Raw genomic sequence first — 21,084 nt, forward strand, 5'->3', positions numbered from 1 at the left:
TTGTATGAAAGGACCACTTCTAGAAAGTAACCGACTTCATGTGGATTGTCTAGCATTACTAGGGACATCTCACAAAAAGTGATGGACTGGCATCACACACCACCAGGTGTCATGCTTCATCATCTGCCAGTCCTCGCCCTCCAGAAACCCCGTTTGGTGGAGGACGGGCATGCACCTGACGACAGGGATGCACTTACTAAAGTGAGTGGGGGCCCAAGGGAATAGTGAGTTAAAAGGCCATCAATAGTTCCCCAATATACCTTTATTTAGAGAGGGAACCATGTGGGGTTTAAAAACAGAGGTGCGGTGAATAAGAAAACAATCATCCAGTCACCGCTATGTGGGTATTAGTAGGTAGGTCAACATGTTTCAGCCAAGATGTCCCTAGGGTACATGGCTTTCGTCAGGACCAGGTTGCGGGCTCCAATCTCACCATACTATATAGGTATTGCCACTCTATGGATAAGATCCGTTCAGGGGGTCCATTGACCTGTAAAGATATCGAAAGAACAAAAATGAGAAATAATCAATATTTGTACCATTAATGTTCAGTCATACTCGGTCTGCATAGTGAGATTCTAAATTCTAAATAGAGTTTAGTAATCTAGGGGGGAAAAAAAGGGAAAAAAATGTTATTTTTGTTCCCGGTAGTTACACCGAAAACAAAACCATAAGGGCGATCATTTATCTTACCCTTTAGAAGGGAGCATCTTGCCCCATGGGAGGCGAGGGTTCGGGGTGCCCCGTGAGCACACTCGCTGGAGAGAGAAAAAGCAAACATGAAGTTTAAAGCATATTCTGAGCCGTCAGAATAATGCAGCATTCAAAGATAGGGGCAGAGACTTACTGCGTGTTGGGAAATTCCCCGTGAAATCACCTAAGATCTACATCTCTCAACTCCTCCCCGAAGACAAAAAGAATACCGGGGTGGAAGTTTTTATAGTGCGGACCATTACGTGCTAATGATGTACAGGTGGAGTAAAGGTCCATGTTGTGGGCGCACTGTTATGACACAGTATTTCCTGTGTCCAAGCTCCTCTGATAGTAGCGACGAAGGGGGCGGACCATCACCATACCAAGGGCAACGGCCCGACGTTACCCCAACCAACAGTACCCCAACCAACAGATGTTTGCACCACCGATGAACCCGTTTGGTTTTTGGCAGCAACCATATTACCCACCGGGTTTTTGTTTCCCAACAGGACCCCAGCCTTTTTTATTCAGGGGCAGGGGGAGGGGACGAGGCAAACAAAAACCACGAAGAGGCCCCAGGGTACAGTGGGAGGATCCCGTGGAAGAAACCACAGGGGCTATAACAAGGAGCAGAGGCAGGGGCAATGCCCCATCGACGAGCCGGACATGACAAACATTGTCAATTTAAGCAAACATCTTTCTGAAAACGAAGAATCCATCCTACAAAAGGGTTTGGGGTTTGTTCCCACCCCGCAGAACGACCCATTTACTCTCTACACTGAGCTTGCCCAGTTTTTCCGAAAAATTAAACTCAGGGCATTTTTCGGATACTCAGACATCAACAGATCTGAAGGAGATGGACATACCAACCTTCGGAATAAATCCTCCTTTTCACCACCCACTCAGAGCATACCATGTAATGTTCTAGCATTCGAACAAGCAGTTCTCACTGAGATTGAAACAATCAACTTCTATGACATGAAAGGATTTCAAAACATCAACAGAGGAGAGAGACTGGCCTTACAAGATTTAAAACAAAACCAAGAGATCGTAATAAAACCCGCGGACAAAGGCGGAGCGACGGTCATCCTAATTTGAGAGAGGCATGCAGCAGTCACCGTCTGGACTTGGTTTTGGAAGGAGAGGCTGGAATCCCATCTAACCCCCAGGATTTTTACTGATTTCTTGGGGGAGGGGGCCATGCTCAAGTCATGAGGCCACCAGAGGTTTGAGTCCAATGGAGAGGATTGGTGGAAAAAGAGGACCTCGGTTTTCCCAGGATTTAATCGAAGGAAATTATTGTCCATCCAGCGGGCGATGTTGCGGAGGCAATCTTTTAGTGGGTCAAAAGTGGTGTGGGTAATAGTGTCATAAGAAAATAAAAGCTGAATGTCAGCAGCGTAAGAGGTTGCCTTAATTCCTGACTGAGCAATGAGCTCTGCCAGGGGGGAAAAATAAACATTCAACAAAAGGGGGCTCAATGAGGAGCCCTGTGGGACTCCCCATTTTAACGGACGACTTTCAGAGGTGTAGGGGGTGTAAACACCACCTGTGTCCGATTGGATAGGAACTAGGACAGCCAGTCCAAGGCTTTGCCTTGGATGCCTTTAGCCCGGAGACGGTTAAGTAGGACGGGGTGAGAGACGGTGTCGAATGCTGCCGACAAATCAAGCAGCACCAACACCGCTCTCGAGCCCCCGTCCAACTTCCAACGCACGGAGTCAGCCATCTCTATTAGGGCTGACTCGGTGCTATGGCCTGGTCTACACCCGTGTTGTGAGTCGTGAAATAGACCATGGGTTTCAAAGAAGCCCGCTAGTTGTTGGTGCACTAGCTTTTCAAGGACCTTAGCTGGAGCGGGCAGTAAGGAGATGGGCCTGTAGTAGGCTGGTTCATCTGGATCTGCATTGGTTTTTTTATGATGGGAACTAATTGGGCATGTTTCCATGCTCCCAAAGATAGAGGAACCCATGTGTATCTGTCTAGACCAAAATGCCACCAATAGTGAAATTATTTTAGCTTTTAATTTTATCTGCTCACAAACAGCTAAAGAACTCACAGCTCCCCAATCCCGTTTGCCATTTAAGCCCCACAAATGGTTTGACAGAAATTGTTCTAGAGCCCATAGAGACCTGAAAAATGCACTGAAAACCAAGCCGAGGGATAAAACTCTAATTTCCAAATTAAGATGGGAGTACAAGCTGGTTATCAAAAATAGGAAAAACACAATTAAAAATAATGCCTGGAATGATCTACTTGATGTGGATGTTCTACGCAATAGTAGGAGATTCTGGGACATTATAAATAACCAATTCTTCTCGGGTGAGATCAATACAATCTCCGATTGCATTATCAGTGATGAGAAATGGGTTGACCATTTTAAAAATATATATGGCAGTAATGACACTCTGGATGAAAATGGCATGGGGTTAGGCATGGGGCTTTCGGTAGTAGAATTCACCGAGGAGGAGGTGTACAAGGCAATAATGGACTCCACCAAAAATAAAGCTCCTGGCCCAGATGGAGTCCCGGTAGACTTTTTTAGATATGCCCCAACCACTTGGTCCAAAGTCCTCACCAACGTGTTTAGGGCAACAAACGATGGATGCTTCCCAGAAACTTGGACAACATCTGTCATAGTGCCCATTTTTAAAAAAGGAGATAGGGAGGATCCGGGATGCTACCGACCAATTTCTTTAATAGACTCTGCCTTTAAGATCTTGGGCAGAGTACTATTGACTAAATTGAGAGCAAACCTGGAGCTCTCTGGGGGCCTTGCAGAGATACAATACGGTTTCAGGGAGAAACGGGGTACACTAGAGCAATGCTCGAACTTACATCTACTAATATCCAAGTATACAGTGGCCGGGGAGGGTTCACTATATTTAGCTTTTATGGACCTCTCCTCGGCCTTTGACTTGGTCAATAGGAGCAAGCTCTGGGTTATACTCCGTGAGCTCGGCATTGAGGACTCATTGGTGGCCCTTATAGCTAGTTTACACCAGGGGCTTTTTGCGAAGGTCCGGGTTACCAGGGAAGGGCGTTGCTCAGATAGCTTCAGGTCAAAGAAAGGGGTTCGCCAAGGTTGCATCCTGGCCCCTCTTTTATTTACTATTTATATAAATGACCTAGGGAAGTTTTTGTCAACAGGCAATGCAGATGTACCGCGGGCAGGTGGGAAGCAGATTCCGGCTCTCCTTTATGCGGACGATGCCGTTCTCATCGCCCGCACGGGCATTGGTCTACAGACCCTTTTAGAGCTTTTTGGCTCATTTATGGTTAACTTAGACCTAAAAATTAATGCAACTAAATCACACACAATGATTGTGGGCCCACAGAAAAATAAATCATATACTAAAATCTTTACATGTAAGGGTAAGGTTCTCTCCAGGGTCCCTGTTTTCCCATATTTAGGGGTCCTGTTTAATGAGAAAGGTTCTTGGGCTCCGCAGATTAAGGCCAAGAACATTTCCTTAGCTCGGTCCACAGCAGCCCTGATGGCCTTTACGAAAAGATTAGGGGCTAAACCAATGGAGGCTGTGTTAAAAGTTTATAAAAGTAAATGCGTTTCCATTGCTTCATATGGTGCAGCTCTGTGGGGATATGCTAACTTGGATAGCATACAGAGGGTTGAAAACAAGCTTATTAGAAGAATTTTATCGGTCCCAAATTCTACCCCCACCTATTCCATACATGAAGAAGTTGGCCTACCCTATATTACAGATGGACTGAAATTGGCCCCTTTACTTTTCTGGGCCAATACCTGGTTAAACACAGAGTTGTCTTTAAACCATATAATTCTTAAAGACGTGATTGCAAGGGAGGGGGCAATGAAAATATTATGGTTGAAATATATAAAGTCATCTTTCACTGCCCTCGGGAGACCAGACCTATATACAACACCTTCAAACATCAGGAAAAGGGACATTGCTTGGAATAAGAAAGAATTCCAGGGGAGGATACGTTTAGATAGAGAGGAGTTGGAAGTCAAGAAACCATTAGTAAGAGCACATTTGGTCTTGTCCTCTTCCCCCGCTATGGAACCATATCTGCAATTCGTTACTAAACCCCTGCATAGATTTTTATTAACCAGATTTAGAATGAACTTGATCCACTACTCACTAGGCTGTTTCCCCGTATGGGGAAAACCTGAGCATGCACCACCTTGTGAGTGTGATCAGTTCTCTAATCAGGATACTCTCCATTTTATGTTTTTTTGTGGGCTTTACAATTTGGAGAGGGGAAAATATCTACTACCTCTCTTGAAAACAATGGGCTTTATACAAGTGAGACCAGCCTTGCTTTTTCTTCAACGGTTACCAGACGCACATGTCACTTTCTGTGTTGCTAGTTTTTTAACAGCCGCTTATAGAGGAAAAAACAAAAGAAGCCCGAGAACTGTATTGTTCTAAACTAAAAGTGAACCTCTATATATTAATTTTAACTTTAACTAAGTGACCTTTTTAAGGATGCTGTGTGAAATAAATGTTTTGTGGGTATTTTTAAAATGTTTTAAAATGTTTTAAATGTATGTATTATTCCTGCCTTTTATGATTTTAACAAAAATCGAATAAAGTGTATTTTGACTGACTGGCCTCAGGAAATGTACCTGTCTTGAGGGAGTCATTCCAAATGCAGTTGAGTATGGGGTTAAGAAGAGGGGCCAGTGCTTTGTATTGTTTGGCCGGCCAAGGGTCAATTGGCGAACCTGATCTACATTTTAATAGTTCTGCCAGAGAACGTTCTACGGTGATCTCCTCAAAGTCTGAGAAAACAGGAGCAGATTCTGGAGGGTCTACAGGTTTATCATTAATGTTCAGGCTGCTGTTACAGGGAAAGGAGTCGTAAATAGAGGCAGTTTTTTCCTCGAAGTAATCAGAAAAGCGGGTGCAAAAGGATTGTGATACCGGGTATTGGAGTTTGAGGGCCATAGGATTTGTAAACGTTCTGACCGTGTTGAAGATTTCCCTAGTAGATCCTTGTGCTCTATTTATTTTATCCTCCAAATAGGTCTTTTTATGGTTAAGTATCTTCTTCCGATAGTTTTTAAGAGCTATCTTATATTTTGTTTTACTATCTGGGGAGTATGAATGTCTCCATCGACGCTCCAGGAGTTTGCAAGCAGATTTGCACTTACGGAGTTCGACGGAGTACCAAGGTGCCGAAGGGGCAGAACGAAAAGTTTTAATGGGCTTGATAGGGGTGATGGAGTCGATGGCAGAAATGACCCAGCTGTTATCAATCAATCAATCAAGGCATTTATAGAGCGCACTACTCACCCAGGAGGGTCTCAAGGCGCTTGGGGGGGGGGGGGTGCCGCTACTGCTCGAACAGCCAGGTCTTGAGCTTCTTCCTGAAGGAGAGGTGGTCCTGGGTCAGGCGAAGGTCGGTAGGGAGGGTGTTCCAGGTCTTGGCGGCCAGGTAGGAGAAGGACCTACCTCCTGTTGTCGCTCTTCGGATGCGGGGGACGGCGGCGAGGGCGTGATTGGTCGATCGGAGGTGGCGTTTGGGAGCGTAGAAGTTGAGCGGTTGTTGAGGTAGCCCGGGCCTTGGTCGTGTAGGGCTTTGTGTGCATGGGTGAGGAGACGGAAGGTGATTCTCTTGTTGACGGGGAGCCAGTGCAGGTCTCTCAGATGTCCGGAGTTGTGGCTGCGTTTGGGGACGTCGAGGATGAGTCTGGTTGAGGCGTTCTGGATTCGCTGGAGTCTCTTCTGGAGCTTGGCGGTGGTTCCGGCGTAGAGGGCGTTGCCGTAGTCCAGTCGGCTGGTGACGAGGGCCTGGGTGACCGTCTTCCTGGTCTCGGTGGGGATCCACCGGAAGATCTTCCGTAGCATGCGCAGGATGTTGAAACAGGACGAGGAGACGGCGTTGACTTGTCTGGTCATGGAGAGGGAGGAGTCCAGGATGAAGCCCAGGTTGCGTGCGTGGTCTGTCGGTTTGGGTGCGGCGCCCAGGGCGGGGGGCCACCAGGAGTCGTCCCAGGCGGAGGGCGAGGAGCCCAGGATGAGGACTTCCGTCTTGTCTGAGTTCAGTTTCAGGCGGCTGGTCGTCATCCACTCGGCTACGTCTTTCATCCCTTCGTGGAGGTTGGTTCTGGCGGAGGCGGGGTCGTTGGTCAGGGAGAGGATCAGCTGGGTGTCGTCGGCGTAGGAGATGATGTTGAGGTTGTGTTGGCGTGCGATGGCCGCAAGGGGGCTCACGTAGACGTTGAAGAGGGTGGGGCTGAGCGAGGAGCCCTGAGGAACGCCGCAGATGACTTTCGTGGCTGCAGATCTGAACGGTGGAAGGCGGACTCTCTGTGTCCTTCCAGCAAGGAAGGAGATGATCCACTCCAGTGCCTTCTCCTGGATTCCGATGTTGCTGAGGCGCTGCACTAGGGTGCGGTGGCAGACAGTGTCGAACGCCGCGGAGAGGTCTAGGAGGATGAGGGCCGCTGTTTCTCCGTTGTCCAGCAGGGCTCGGATGTCATCGGTGGCCGCGATGAGGGTGGTCTCGGTGCTGTGGTTGGCTCGGAAGCCAGACTGTGAGGGGTCGAGGGAACCATTCGTCTCGAGGAAGGCGGCAAGCTGCTTGTTGACGGTCTTGTCGATGACCTTGGCTGGAAACGGGAGGAGCGAGATGGGGCGGTAATTCTTGAGTTCGGTGGGGTCCGCTGTTTGTTTCTTTAGCAGAGCGCTGAGTTCGACGTGCTTCCAGCTCTCAGGGAAGGTGGCGGTGTCGAAGGAGGTGTTGATGATGTCCCGCAGCTGGGGTGTGATGACAGCGTCGGCCTTGTTGAAGACGTGGTGGGGGCAGGGGTCGGTCGGAGATCCGGAGTGGATAGAGTTCATCGTGCGGATGGTGTCTTCTGTGTTGATCCGGGTCCAGGCGCTGAGGGTGGTGGTGGGGGGCGTTGGTGCGGTCGTGGGGAGCGTTGTTTGTGGGCTGAAGCTGTTGTGTATGTCAGCGATCTTGTTGTGGAAGTAAGAGGCGAGGGAGTTGCAGAGGTCTTGCGACGGGGTGATGTCGTTGTTTCCGGCGTTGGGGTTGGAGAGCTCTTTCACGATGTTGAAGAGTTCTTTGCAGTTGTGTGCGTTGTTGTCCAGCCGGTCCTTGAATGCTGTTTTCTTGGTGGCGTGGATCAGTTGATGGTGCTTCCGGGTGGCGAGCTTGAGGGTGGTCATGTTGTCCGGTGTTGGCTCCCTTCTCCAGGCTTTCTCGAGGGCTCGGCAGTTCCTCTTGGAGCTCTTGAGTTCGTCGGTCAACCATGGGGACTTCTTGCTGCCGGGTCTGCTAGGCGGGGTCCTTAGTGGGGCGAGGTCGTCTGCGCAGTTGCTGATCCACTTCGTGAGGTTGTCGGCGGCCTGGCTGGGGTTAGCTGAGCTGGCGGGAGGGTGCTGGCTCAGGGAAGCGGCAAGCTGGTCTGCTGTGATCTTGTTCCAGTTTCTTCAAGCAACCTGTTGCTGGTGGTGGTGGATCGTGGATCTTCTGAAGCTGAAGTGCACGCAGCTGTGGTCCGTCCAGTGGAGTCCGGTGGCGTGGCTGAAGACGATGTCCTTGCTGGATGAAAAGACAGCGTCGAGTGTGTGTCCGGCGAGGTGGGTGGGGGTGGTCACCAGCTGCTTGAGTCCGAGGGTGGTGAGGTTGTCAAGCAGGGTGGTGGTGTTGCGGTCGCTGTTGTTCTCCAGGTGGAAGTTGAGGTCCCCGAGGAGGATGTAGTCGGCAGAGGGCAGGGCGTGCGGGCTGATGAAATCGGCGATGTCTTCGCTGAATTGAGTGCGTGGTCCCGGGGGTCGGTAGATCAGGGTGCCTCTGAGGGTGGTCTTGGGGTCGGTGTGTATCTGGAAGTGCAGGTGTTCGGCGGTTGTCAGGGAGTCGTCGGTGTTGGTCGTGATGCGGATGGTGTTTCTGTGGATGATGGCGATGCCTCCTCCCGTCCGTTTGACGCAGTCTCTTCGGGTGATCTTGTAGCCCTTTGGGATGGCGATGGCGATGTCGGGCGCTGAGGAGTCGTTCATCCAGGTTTCCGTGAGGAAGGCGACGTCAGGAGCTGTGGTGTCGAGGAGGTTCCAGAGTTCGATGGCGTGTCTGTGGACGGAGCGGGTGTTGAGCAGGATGCACTTGAGGTGGTTGCTGCTGGTGTTCGGCTTGGCGGGTGCTGGGCAGGTCCGGGTGCAGGTGAACTTGCAGGCGTGGCAGCTGAAGGGTCCGTGGGTTCGTTTTGGGGTGGCTCGGTGGCATCCCGGGATTCGGCCGGTGTTGAGTGCGTTGAGGGTGGCGGCGTCGTACGTCCGGCGGGTGGGCTGGGGTCTGCGGGGGCCAGGGGTCCTGGCACTGGTCGCGGTCCAGGCGCGGACGGGCGCAGACGGGCTTACCTTTGGCGCGCCTTCGGCGCACAATCGGCGCGTTCGCGCGGTCGCCATATATGGCGAAGTGCGAGGGAGGGCCTAGCAGCTGGGAGGCGGGAGCGGGGAGGGCACAGAAAGAAAGGGGGCGTGGTTAGGCAACGGAGGCGGGAAGCGGGGAGCGGGGCGGGAGGACACCGGGGTTACAGGGGGACAGACAATGAAAATAAACAAACAATGCAAACAAATGCAGTAAAGTTAGAGCAAAGGGGCGCACAACAGGAAAAAAAGAAAAAAAATACGGGGCACAGGATCCTAAAGGGCAACAACAGCGGACACAGCCCTGGAGGTCCTGACCGCAGGTGTCAGGATCCACGTGCCTATCAAGAAACGACTCGCAAAAAGAAGCCCATGTTGGAAAACGTCTTTGCGGTGTTTATTGAAAAGCTGCAGCGCTCAGCCATGTTGGGAAGGCAGTGTTCCGTCCCCACTGATCAAAGCATCGCCTGGCAGTCTAGTTGTTTGTGCAGTGGCGAGAATTGTAGACAATGCGCATGCGCGCGCCCCGCTCTGCGCACTTCAACCGGCTTTCTTCGTGTGACAGGAGCTTTTAGCGCTCGCTGTCAATTCTCTCAGAAAAGAAGTGTTCCTGAAGGAATTCTTTTATGCCTTCTTTCCTCAGTTTATAAGGGAAGTTCAGAAAGACAGTTTGGGCTCATGTAAAGAGAGCAATTAGTAATTATTTTTTCTCCTCAGAGAATTCGTGTTGCTGCATTGTTTGAAGACGCTTAAGCTGAGCGTTCCAGGGAAGCAGTGGAGCTGGCTTCTTGTAAGTCTTCAGTCAAGAGAAGACTTCGAATTTCAAGTAAGAGTAATTATTCGACGTTATTCAGAGTTTCGAGGCTATTAATGTGGTGAGATAATCTTTGGACTTCAGGAGTTCAGAAGGAAGAGAATTCTTGAGCCCTTTGGAGAACTGGTTATTCTAGAGAGCAATAAAACTTGAATGCAAAGACTTCAGAGTACGCAGTGCCTCGGTACTGTAGAGACAATTACATATTCGTTCTTCCAAAGCTGACAGCTCATGAACTAGTTCGTTTCCTATTCCTCGTGTCAGCTAACGCCTCAAGGAGGTTTTCAAAGACTGTTGAATAGACTTAACCATCTTGGTTGGAGACTCCTATGGTGATCCCATTTCGCAGTTTCCATTAAGGTGTCCACATGTTCTTTCAGTGAATCAGTATATACATCATTCCAGACAAACATATATAGGGAGGAGCTAGCTTCTGATTAGACACTGGTAAGAATTAGTTATGTTAGAAAAAAACAATATACATTAGACTTAGAGTGTAGTGTGTTAGGAAACTAATGAGAATTTTGCCTTACAGTGCAGTCCAGACCAGACCAGGTTGGAGCCAGTGTCCAAAGCAAGACTCCCTTTGTTTGTCTTCCACTTCCCCTTTCCCTCACGGGGCTAATTCCATGGACAGCAGACTCTAGGTTGTGCCTGGTGTTATCCCTGGGGAGGATTCGGGGTAAGAGCTTCTGTTCCTGAGGGGGCCGCTCCAGTGTATCCTTTGAGATCTGACAGATTGAAGTGCCTACCTCTTAATTGAGGATTCAGGCCCCCTTCCGAGCAGAAAATGGTGGAGAGTGTTGATCTAAAAGCTTTAGCTAGTGTGTTGAGTAATATGCAGGAACAGCTTAATAACACATTAGAAGAAAATAAAGCCCTGAGAGAAGAAGTTAGGAGGTCAAGACAGGAGTTCACTCAAACTCGTCAAAGGTTGGATGATTTAGAATCGTCTGGGTCACTATTTAAAAGTAACATTTCCACATCCCAGCCTTCGTCTTCAGCGGGCATTTCTACCCAGGTGATCCACTCCATTTCCCCCGTAATTCCGTTAGCTTCTCCTGAGAGGTATGGTGGGGACCCTATGAAGGCGCAAATTTTCTCAACACAGTGTTCATTACATTTCCTGTGTCGTCCGGTCATTTTTACAGACGACCAAGCTAAGGTGGCTTTCATTTTGTCGTACTTAACGGGAGATGCGGCTGCATGGTCCATGTCCTTGGTCACCAGAAACGATCCTGTTCTAACCAATTACGCTGACTTTAAGATAGAATTCGAACAAATATTTGATCGCAGGTCAGCATCACAAGCTACAGACAACGAGTTGTTGGATCTCAAGCAAGGAAATAGAGATTTGGTTGGATACTTAGCCAGTTTCAACAAGTTAGTGGTGGAAACCAATTGGCCAGAAGCAAAAAGAGCTGCAATCTTTTACAGGGGCCTTCGAGATGATCTTAAAGATGCCTTAGCTCAAATTCCTCAAAGACCTACAGAAATTTCTGGCCTTATAGATTTGGTGTTGCAGTTAGACCATCGGCTCAGTGAGCGCAGGAATGAAAAGAAGAAAGATTATCGTTTCATACCTCCACGATTTGACAGAGTGAAAAGTGAACCTTCGAAAAGTTTGGAAAACGCTTCCTCAGAAGAACCAATGCAAATAGGCTCTGTGCGGGGACCTCTTACTAAAGAAGAAAAAGAGCGGAGAAGAAGCTCACAATTATGTTTATATTGTGGGGGTGCAGGACATTTTGTTAAAGAGTGTTCTAAGAGACCAAAGACCACCTTGCCAGTAAAAGATCGGCTTCGCCCGTAGATAGAGTCGCACGGGTGGAAGCGTTTTCAAAGACGACTCCTGGACGGCAACATATTATGAATACTTTGCAGTCTGCAGCTCCTCATTTGATAGCTGTTTTTGTAGTAAAATTTCGTGACCATGAGTTACATGAGGTGTCTGTGATGATTGACTCAGGGGCCACAGGAAACTTTTGTGACCTCAAATATGCCAAACAAAATGGAATTCGACCAGTCTTAAAACCTGTACCTGAGGCAGTTCGGGCAGTAGACGGCACCAATTTGTCATCTGGTCCAATTACCCATGAAACGGAGATGGTGTTGCTAACTGGGTTGAAAGGACATTCTGAGTGGATAACATTCAATTTAATCGATGCGCCCCAGTTTCAATTGATCCTTGGTCTGCCTTGGTTGACTGAACACAACCCACGAATAGATTGGAGTAAGAGAACCATAGAAATGGATTCTTTGTATTGCAGAGAAAATTGCTTTGGGGTTCAGGAAATCAAGGAAGAGTCAGCTCCAGTAAAGATTTTAGCCTCTGGTCACTCTACTCAAATTTGTGCCTTGGAAATTAAGGAAATTCCCGAGCAATATCAAGATCTAGCGGTGGTTTTTGATAAAAAGGGTGCCGAACAACTACCTCCTCATCGCCCCTATGATTGCAAAATCGAAATTGAACCTGGAGCCATTTTACCCTGTAGCAGAATCTATGCCCTCACAGAAAAGGAAAATCGGTATTTAAAAGAATATTTGGACAAACATTTGACAAACGGATTTATACGCCCATCACAGTCTCCGGTGTCATCTCCTCTGTTTTTCATTCCAAAATGAGATGGGGATCTTCGCGCTTGCATAGACTATAGAGCGGTTAACCAAGTGACAGTTAAGAATCGTTATCCTCTTCCGTTGATTTCGGTACTGCTCGATCAAGTTAAGGATGCCAAGATTTATACGAAGTTGGATCTCCGAGGGGCTTATCATTTGATCCGGGTGGCCTCTGGTGATGAATGGAAAACGGCATTCAGAACACGATATGGATTATTTGAGTATTGCGTAATGCCCTATGGATTATGTAACGCCCCTGCTGCCTTTCAGCATTTTGTAAATGATGTGCTGGGAGACTTTCTGGACCGAGTGGCAGTTGTCTACATAGATGACATTCTAATCTTTTCGAACAGTGAAGAAGAGCATATCCCTCATGTGAGAGCGATTTTGACTAAACTACTCGAAAATCACCTCTATGTGAAGTTGGAAAAATGCGCTTTTCATGTCACTCGAGTTGAATTTTTGGGGTTTGTGCTATTCCCTGATGGAGTGAGTATGGAAACCACCAAAGTTAAGGCCGTACAGGATTGGCCTTTCCCGAAATCAGTTAAGGAAGTTCAGAGTTTTTTGGGATTTTCAAATTTCTACCGAAGATTTATTTCAGATTTTTCTCAAAAGGTAATTCCCATAACTCGATTGCTAAAGAAGGGAGTCAAATTCATTTGGAACATTGAAGCCGAAAACGCCTTCCAGTTTCTTAAAGATTCATTCACAAGAGCACCTATTCTGTTGCATCCTCGAATGGAGGATCCCTTTTTTGTGGAAGCAGATGCTTCAGATGGAGCAATAGGAGGAATTTTGTCACAACGGCATCCAACGTCTGGACAGCTGCATCCAGTAGCTTATTATTCTAGAAAACTGAGTCCTCCAGAGTGCAATTATTCAATTGCGGACAAGGAGCTGCTGGCAGTCAAGAATGCATTCGAGGAGTGGCGGCAGTATTTTCTCTATTTTTATATTTGTATCATTTGAAATAATGTCATCCTGCATACGGCCAGCAATATGAGTTGATTCCTTAATAAGTTGGAACAACTCAAAACTTTAAAGGTTGTCTAAATGGACATTAGTGTTATATATTACCGAATTGCTCAAGGTAAAAATTTAAATCACCTGTGATGGTGAATGTGGGATAGTCAACACACGTTTCCATAAAATCCAAGATAGATTGTATAAAATGTTCTTTTGGGCCAGGGGACAGTACAGAACACAAGTAGGCTAATAAAGGTGTAGGAATTGAACACTTTTAGCATGAAAAGCAGAGCCTCTGAATTTAAATGAAGCAGAGGTTTGGCTAAGACTTTTATTTAGCTTCGATGCACTATTGCCTACCTACCCCATCGCAAAAGGGGCCTGTCGTGTCCGACTACCTCAAATCCATATGGTAGACGTGTTATAAAGTCTGGGTTAGATGCTGCGTCCGCCCAGGTTTTTTTTAAAAAGGATATACAAATTTCACCTTAATGCATTAATTTAGTAAATACTATTGTGTGTTTAATAAGGTATCGTGTGTTGATTAATAGGTGTTTTGGTTTAAGTCAATTTTAGTGGAAATAGCGCTGATTTTCATATCAATACTCAATATTATCCAAGGGGCTGTAAATAGGTGATGGCAGCTTTCTCATGCTGTTTCCATTTCTATTATCCTGGGATCGATCCGCGGGCATGCGGGAGCTTATCTTCTTTATTTAGTTCCAGCAGGGCCTCCCTGGTATAGTCTTGGTGGGAAAACTGCGACCGAATTTATGAAAAAGGCAGCAGATCTTGCGTATGGGAATATATTAAAAGACATGAGAATAGGAAGAATTAGCAAACAAGTTAAAAAACTGTTGCTTCTCGCATGGTCAGATCTCTATCCCACACAAGAAGTCCCCAGCTTCTATAATGCAACTGGGACCTGCTTCCTCTGCTCACGGGCTGACCTTCTCCTCTCCTCTGGTCCAGCGGGACCATCACCTCAGTCCACTGTAAGCTGCAGGGTCAGACAGGGTGTGACCTCTGATAGCCTGCTTCCACTACCACAAAGAGGTCTGGCATATCCTGGTCGTGGTCGGGCCCAGGGTCTGTTTGAATTTCAGGGTCACAAGATCTGCATTGTGGCCTATTTCTCCCAGGAGGCCAAGGAAAAATGGAAGGCCTTCCCACCCTTCACCCCCTGCCTTAGTCTGTGGCTCTGCGGCCTGCCTCCTGCTTGGCCTCCCCCTGGTTTTCTTCTGGATTGACGTTTGATTGAGTGTTTCATGGGTGAAGGCCATCTGTTTCTCCTTGTATCCTTAGATGGTTGCTTACTGGTGTTTATTGTTTACAGTCTTTAGGCACACATCCGCCCATTCAGCTGGTTGTAGCAGGGACCCAATTATTCTCAAACCTACCCGGCATGCCTGGCCTATCGCCCGCCTGCCTGTGCACCTGGCTGTCTCAGGTATGTCCCTCGGCAGCCTTTCAGCCAGCCTGCCTCGGTGTCTTTACTTATCTCTATTTTTCTCCCCTACTAAATGGTCCTCTCACCTTGCCCTTAGCGCCCATCAGTCCCGTTTTCTTCTAACTTGCTCTGGGCCTTCCAAGCTGCGCAGGCCTCCAGGTTTGGACCCACGGTTCAAGTTTTTAGCCTCTGGACTCCATTCGAGGTTCCAGTATAGGACTCCCCACTGTGTGGCCCTTTGTTCCCCCGTCTGCCCTGCTATATCGACCTACCCTTTGCTCAGTCAAAGGGTTGGTCCTCCTCTCCGCCATACCCCTGTCCTATCGCCTTACTTTGCCAGGCCTTTCCCTCCTTCCCCCTTCACTTTCACCCAAGTAAGGGGGATGTTTTTTCCCCTTTCTCCTCTTCCTCTTCTTCTTCCTCCCCCTGCTCTTTACCCTTTCCCCCTACCCATTCTTGGCCCTTACCAGATTCCTCCTCTCCTGGGTTGTCCCACGATACCCAGGACCACGCTGTGCCCCCTGGCACCCCTCCATGCTACTTCCTCTAATATGCATGACCTCATACACATTTTCAAGCATAAAAAATGTTGCCATATCTTGATTTCAAGCGTGTGGATGTGAGCCTCCAGGAGACCCACCTCTCATTGGCAGAGAAGCTTCAGTGGGATTGATGTGGAAGGGACTCATCAGCAGCCACCGCCCTCCCTGCAGGATGGGACCGAGCAGCCTTGCAAATGTGGTGCGGCGATCCTCCTGTGGAAACCCGTGCACTTCATGGTGCTCAAGACATGGATGAATGAGGAGCTTCGGTATGCCTTCGTGAAACTCTACCTCTGCGGTACGAAGCTCCGCATGGGTTCAGTCTCTGGACCAACAAGAACCAAATGTCAGTTCTTCCTTCAACTCAACCATCTCTGCACGGAAATTGATTTCACTCACTGGATTGTGGGTGGGGACTCTAATTTGGCCAGTGATGCGGTTTTGGACCGCACTGGCCTGCTTGACGTGAGCAACAACATGGACCGGGCCCTCGTGGGGGACATTAGACCATGTTCTTGGGGATGTCTGAGTTTCCACACCCTATGGATCAGGAGTACATATTCCTTTCACCTGTGCATGCCACACAGTCCTGTTTATTAAACTTCCTGGTCTCACAGCCAGTGGAGGCCCTCTCCTGTGAGACCCTGATTCTCCAGGATGTGCCCTCGGACCACTCCCCAGTACTTCTCTCCCTGGTAATGGGGCTGACCAGCCCGGGCCATAAGCCTTGGTGTCTCAACCTCTCTCCATACCTCTCCCTCTATACAAAGCACAGCACAGATTGTAGTGTAGTTCCTATTATCCCAATAGGCTCTGCGCATTGGAATAATACCTTCAATAGTATAGGCCTAGACCAGACGTTAACTAGGTCTTCTACTGTCGATATTAGACTTAAACTTTTGGGTTTGCCAGCTAGCTCAGAGTTCACTAGAAACTTTCTCGAATAGGCAAGGAGGAGTTGAACCTCCCTGGATAGACAAGAAGGGATTTAGTTTCTGACAACCATAGAACATGACAACTTTGCTCTCCCCTAATCAAGAGTGTATCTCTAGAGTCGTGTGAAAACAAAAGACGACTTATTTTACTCAGTCAGTACGTGCATTCTTAGTCTCACCAGATTGTAGAGAAAAGGAAGAGACGGGCGTGTTCAATAAAAGATGGTATTTATTGATCAGTCTCTTTTCTCATACAAGAGAAATGGATCGATATTATTGCAATACTTATGGTTAAGTAAAGTGCATACATTAAAAGCAGAAGTATAAAATAATACTGTAAAAACATTGATATGGTTTCTAAGCCATATGAAGGTTTAAAATGAATAAAATAGATACATACACATATACATTTGACTAATCGTACTCAACTGGTGTTTCTAACTACGCCTACCCCAGTGTACCTGACCTAAGCCTAATACGTGGGCGGGAATAGAAAGTAACAGTTTAAGTTAAGTTTGTTTTGCCAAGTGACTGACTCAAGAATTCTCTGCGAGGGGTTATTCAGTTCTGTACCTGGAATTTAGGATGAATGAGGGATGGTATCTCTCGTCTCTGGTCTCGATATTCCAGGCTGCCTGCGAGGGCTACCCGGAAGCGCCGGAGCTGGATTTCTCGGCAGGAGAAAGCAGCGTCTCGTTCTCAGCGCGTCAGGAAGGCGGGGCTGCGCCAGCGGGGCCTGCTCTGCTCTGGGCTTCGGCAAGTCTGGCTGCTCCGATCTCGTCACCACCGCGTGTGTTTGCATAGGGCAATATCGGTAATATTTATACCTTTAAGGTGCCGAGATTGACGTAAGGATGGACATAGATACGTCAATAAGGATGTCATACGACCTGGTCGTTAGCACATTCTTTTGCTGAAGTTCTCGATGAAATCAAAACAATGGCCGCAGGGTTTTTCCCAGGTTGTCATAGGTTTGATTTGTTTTGAGAACTCCGTATGCCTTATCAGGGGCTGGAGGAATATCGCTTGTCTAATTAGATGGCAAGCGTTATGACCTAATCAGATAACACGTTCCTGTGCCATAGTATGGCTTGATCAGATAACGGTTTCTGCATCATGGGGGTTTTCTGCATCATGGGATGGCTGCTAGTTAACTTGTTAACCAGAATAGGGTCAGGAATAGGGGGATCGATACAGAACCTATAGGAATACATCACACCCACTCCACGCTAACTATGGACATATTTACGAATCTAGGCATAGTAAAACATACTGTAGAGTATCGTGTATACCTTACCACCCCAAAATACATAAATGCATTTTGAAATTATCTAATATACGGAAAAAGGCAGTCACATGTATTATATGCACTTCAAGCTGTAAATAATGCTAAAGTAATCACGCATGTCTATACATTATCACTAATTTGTATATGAGAATTTACACATGAAATGGCTCTTAATACAGAAAAAAGGTTCGAGACCATTTCATCACAGAATAAAATAATTATGAACATACCAGCGGGCAGCTAATGTCTATAAAGTATCTAAAAATAGAAATTTTAGTTCTCTAAGAATAGTTCTTACTTTAAGCAGAAGATAAGTATCCCGAAAAATTCGTAAAAATATTTTGGGGCTGCTGAAAAAAATTGCTGTCCGTGAACTGGAGGGAAAATTGTTCATGTGACTTTATTATTAAAGTTGAAGGCCAAATTCAGGGAACGCCGTGTGCTAGCTTGCTCAAAAGTCTCTATTTCTGCTCTGGTGAGAACATCATATCATTTAGACTGTCGAAAAAGCTGTCAACAGCTTCCTGGGAGAGTTCCACTAACTCGGAAAAAGGTGTAACCATGCATTCGTGCGCATGATTGTCTCCATTGACGTTTTGATTAGGATCGCTGACAGAAGGTCGTACCTGATCGATGCTGCTTTCATCTTGAACTTCACTACCCCTTAATCGTAGTGGTGAAGCTTCCACGAATGTCGTCATCAGGATTGGTAGCCTTTGAGGGCAGCACAAAGCATGAGCCTTTATTGGACTCAACAATGTTTCTGCATCCATTGGCGCATCCGATTGTAGCGTCAGACAGGTGTCTAACACGCATTCTTCTCCGCATAGCAAGCACCTTAATACAGGTAAAACACATCGATGCCACATTGGTCGAAATGATAGAAACCAAGTCATGTTCAGGTCTCTAAGCCGGGATAGTCCCAGGATTTTTGATATCCGGTCCCGGTATCCAATGGCTCGGATTGTTTCTTCCCTTGTCGCAGGTGTTTTGTCTGTGACACGGTTTGCCATAACGAAATATTAGGATCAAGAATAGGATTCCTGCAATTAGTCCCAAAATGAGGGGAAGTCCGCCAAAAATCGAATGGACGAAATCTGGAAAAATACCCAGTATGGCTTTGAATGGTGTTAATGCCATCGAAAATACTGTCTTTAATACCTTTGAGACTCCACTGGTATCAGAAATATTTAAGATTTCATTCAGGATTTCTGCGAAATGTATGGGGGAATTAGTTGATAACAAAGAGTGAATCTCTGCAGTCGTCCTTGCGACTTGGAGATCATACGTTTCTTTTGATGACGTGAGCCTGGTCGGCGTCTGAAGAAGCACTGTTTTCATTCTGCTTAAAGTATCTATTCGAATAGAAGTAATTTTCAAGTTGGGCCATAACCTTGCCTCCCTGTCTGGAAAGGAGCTGGGGAACAATGAGTGTCCACAGCACATGACCTTCGCAGTCGTAGTTATGAGATAAGGAGTCCCGGGCATAAGACTACAACATCTGCGATCTACAATTAGAATGTAACTCCCATTATAGAGTCTTTGAAAGAATGGTTCTATCTCTGTTGCAGGTGCGCCTTGCTGGTGACATGAAAGGTTATATGAATTCTCTTCACAGGCTCCATGCAAACTAATTCCATTACACAGAAGTGTACCGCTTAGTGACATCGCACAATTATTGCCACTAAGAAACACTTTCTGTCCTTTATTACTGACACAAGCATGTGAATAGGGCAAGTTCCATGTTGTTTTAATGTACCCTTTTCCCAATTTTTCGTACATGCCAGCCTGTATATATTTTTGGCAGTATTGAAACCTGAAGGTTGATATTGGAATATTAATTATCCCATGTTTTATCCATTCACTGACAGGTCGTTCTGACATTGTCACTGGTAATCTTTCGAGTTTCTCAATGCTCAGGATTGTATAATCAGCACCCTTCTGTGCCATACTGATTTGTTTATCAGTAAGGTTAAAGATATTAAATAGTGACGTTGTGTTGATTAAACGCCAAGGCACATAGCCTGAACGCAGATTTTGTAACATCCAGCCAAGTTGTACAATAGAACGCAATTGAGACTGACCGTGTTGTAACAACAGTAAGTCTTGCGATAATATGTCGATTGCTGAAGACACAATGCTGTCCAGAGAAAAAATTCTGGAGGACAGAGTCATTAACCCATTGTCCACTACAGAAAGTGATTTTTCCAAATGAATACGGTCAATTTCCCGTATTCTTTCTGCTGTTTCAATTTGAGTCACCTTCCAGGCCTCGTTGTATGCTGCATATACAGAGGCTGCTATGAAACGCTTTTGACGCTGTTTGCGTGGTCCCATAATGAAATCACGCAAGTCAGCACCATCAGTAAGTAAAGTTAGGTGTTGCTTAATTTCTGTCAGTGTGGAAGTTTGTAGCCATTGAAGGCATAATTTGCCCACACTGTAGGTGGTTATTATCCCTGGGTGTTGTCTTTGGGAATATCTAGGGTCTGGCCTGGTCAATTTGAACCCCTGTGTTTTGTTCAGGAATCTGTCTTGACAGTTATTAGTATCTGTGGGCCAGATCAACCACTGTTTCCAATCAGGATGTGTTCTGTTTTGGTTTAATACATAGTTTACGTCTATCTCTTCATCTGTAGAGCTATTGCTGTTCATTGTTGGCTTTGGAATAGACGGTTTATTTAAGTCTTTGATTTTGGCTAGGCCAAGACAGGTAGTTTGTTGAACAGTGTCATTTAAAAATATAATTTGTTCTGGGATCATGCAGGCTCTAAACAATGATTCTATACCTTGTACTTGCCATTCTTTTGTACCCCAAACACTTTTTACTTCAACATTTTTGTCCCAATAATCAAAACCAAAAGTATTCATTTGTTCAAAAAATGAGTCTGAATATATCAATTTTGTGTTTGTTATCATGGTCTTTGTCCCTGTCTTATTTGACAATTTGAAATAAAATGTTTCAGCATTACTTGTGGTAAAACCTGAAAAGTATGAATATTTGTCATAAAAGGTTCTTGAGCTTCCTTTTGGAGGGGTTGCACAATGTTCCCATTGATTATAATTAAAAACATTTCTAGGTTGTGCAGATCTATGTAGAAAATGGTTACCATAGTGGTTATAACAGTACATACTATCATAATTAGTCGAACCCTGCAAATAATCATGTTTGGTAAATTTAGCAGACATCACTAAGTCAGACATCATATTATTAATGCTTTCGAAGTCCCAATCATCAGCAAATGAGCTTGGTTTTACAAAGTCACTCAATGAGATCTTGATTTGGTGTGGATATTTCAGGATTTCAACCGGACCATAAATTTCGTAGTCAGTGTTGTCCCATGCTACCCCACCCGGTATAGGATTGGCTGTGAAGTTGACTGAAGAAAGTTTTCTTTTCTCGACGTGTGA

Source organism: Lissotriton helveticus, chromosome 6, assembly GCF_964261635.1.
Source record: "Lissotriton helveticus chromosome 6, aLisHel1.1, whole genome shotgun sequence".
Taxonomy (NCBI): Eukaryota; Metazoa; Chordata; class Amphibia; order Caudata; family Salamandridae; genus Lissotriton; species Lissotriton helveticus.